Source organism: Cornus florida, unplaced genomic scaffold (genome assembly GCF_030987335.1).
Source record: "Cornus florida cultivar Cherokee Brave unplaced genomic scaffold, ASM3098733v1 CherokeeBrave_3.0.0_Hap2_Chr11, whole genome shotgun sequence".
Taxonomy (NCBI): domain Eukaryota; kingdom Viridiplantae; phylum Streptophyta; class Magnoliopsida; order Cornales; family Cornaceae; genus Cornus; species Cornus florida.
The window spans coordinates 79367677-79370381 of record NW_026775581.1 but is presented as its reverse complement, the minus strand read 5'-3'; positions in this window follow the sequence as shown (position 1 = coordinate 79370381).

The window sequence follows — 2705 nt, the reverse complement described above, 5'->3', positions numbered from 1 at the left end:
TACTTGTGTCATGTCAACAAAATAGTTGGATGACTTAATATGGTTTCAGGACGGATGATTATACATATACTAGACCACTACACAGATTGATGGTATTTTGTATTAGGAGGAGTACGGACTTTATATATTTATTATATGGTACCATGGTATAAGCTTGAATCTCAGGACCATGGTTAGGGCGCGTATATCGCCTAGGATGGATAACTGGACATAAGTGTTGTTCCTTGGTAGGTCTAGGTACACATGACCACATTACTGTGCGATTTGCATGGTATCTCTACTCAGGCTGAGACAGACCTACTGGATTAGTGAGCGTCCTATAGTGTGTACTATATATATACATATGGACTACTCTAGATATTGTTGAGTCTTCCTAGGATGTATCTGCGTATCGGATTACTGTTTGGATCGTAGTAGAATAGGACTTACATGTGGGCCTGACCCACTCTCTTATTTTTCAAGTATTTGTCAGTTCTAAGGTTAGAGCTTGAACGTACAGAGCAGATACAGACATTCATTCCTCCGACTACGTAGGAATCTTTTCTATGTTTACCTTAAGTTTCTATTTCAGATATTTTAGTTTCAATTAGGATTTTTAATAATAAGGGTCCACTAGATGGATTCCCGAGTTGTAACTTATGAAGTTTTGGAGTTTGGATTTAACAGATTTCATTAATTATATTTTGAGGATTTTAATTAGTATTCTTCCAGCTTATAGTTGTTATTTATTTCATCTTGTATTATGTGTTCGGTTATATATTAATTGTTTGATATCCCTCGGGTTTGGGCCTGTGCCTGATCAACCCGTGTCTCGGATCCCATGGGTATCACATGAGACCACTATTCATGGTCTGTATCTCTCTTCTCCCACTGCTCTCTCTCTCACGCCCTTTTTGTTTTTTTTTTTTTCTTTTCTTTTTCAATCAAATTTTAGAACTTAATTTCTCCCTCATCTCTTAGTGTTTTTAAGTGTCATTTGAGGCAAAACAAAGCCCACGACGAGCTCTACGCGCTAGTGTAAGCAATTTTAGATTTGGTGCTTCCTAGGGAGTCTAGAGACCCACTTTCAAGGGTTTTGTTCAATTTAGAGGTAGGGGCTCTTAATCCACAATTTTCTTGCTCCTATGTGAATTACATATTTTAAATTGTTACAGGACATGCTTATTTGTGCTAGTTGTAGTTTAGAACTAGTTAGAACATGTGTATGTGGTTATGTGAGAGCTTGTATTAAATGTTTTATGTGGAAAACTTGCCTATGTGATGATTTATATATGTTCGTTAGGCTAGATGTATTGTTGTATAAGAGCATGTTGAAATTCCTTGAGAAATTCTTATGAAATTATGCTTTACTTACTTAAATTGAGTTGGTTGTGGAATGATGAGTTTATTCATGGTACTGATGCACTCATGCACTTACATTGGGCATGAAATGCGAGAAATTGTTTTGGAACAAAAAGGGAAAATTTTGGGAAAGTGATTTGATGAAATGGTTTTATGAAAAACTCGGTCGCCACGGGGGTACCAAAGGGCCAGTAGGTTAATGTAACCTAGAGGGAACTAGGGAGTCGCCCTAGCGTGGTTGAGCTGTCTGGGCCCCTCGATGACGCTGTGGGATTACCAATGGTCTAGGGACAGTAGCCAATCATTCTCTCGGCACTGAGGGGTTACCAAAGGGGGTTACATTAACAGTTTGAAAGTGATGGTTTTGGAAATGAAAATAGGGAGCGACATCGGCATGCATTTTGCATTCCATGGCATTGCATTATTTGTACTTGAGTTGGTTGGAATGTTGTATTATCCCGACCTTGTATGATCCCCATTCCTATTGATCTATTCTTTGTCTGGATTCACAAGGATACAAGATGCGTATCTTAAGTGCTACCTACTGAGCTTTATTCTCACCCTACTATTTAATAATTTTTTTCAGGAAACGGGAAAGAAGTGGCAGATGACTTTCCACCACAGACCTAATTTGGATTAAAAGACTTCTTTTTGCTATTTTTGTATTAAGTTTCATATTTTTGTAAAATCTTAGTTTATTATATTTGGTTTAGAGATTTGTGAAACTCTTGTTATTGTACCTATATTTTGGGACTGTAATTATGATAAATGGGATTAAATGGTATGTAGATGTTCCATCATGAAATGAGCCATGTTGAGGTATAATGAACGGATGGATGGAATGTTGGAGTATGTTAATTGTATTTGTGTTGGGATAGGTTAAAAATACATTTAAACAGATTATTGTAGGACGAATTTTAGCGAACGTCATGTCGAATTTTTTTAAAAATTTTGGCATCAACTAGGGTTGTTACAGTATGCCCTCCTGTCCTAACTCTAATACTTCTACGCCTGAAGTGAGAGAGAAAATTGAAATAAACTATTAACCAAACCAATTAACAAACTTTTACGTGAGCTCTCAATTAAACTTTTAATGTATAACAAGGATATAAGATAAACTCTCTCAACTTTTAAAGTAGTTCATGTCAAATATTGCTACATTAGTCGCTATCAAAAACTGATCCCACCACACATATACTTTTTTTTAAAAGTATTTTGCTTACGTGTTAGAATTTATTTCCGGGTATGCGCTTTGTGTACCTACATTTAATTTTTCTATCTTTAATACAACATCAATTATAAATAATAATAAAAAAGAAGTATTTTATGACTCTCGGCACCCACTTATTAACTCCAAGATTACA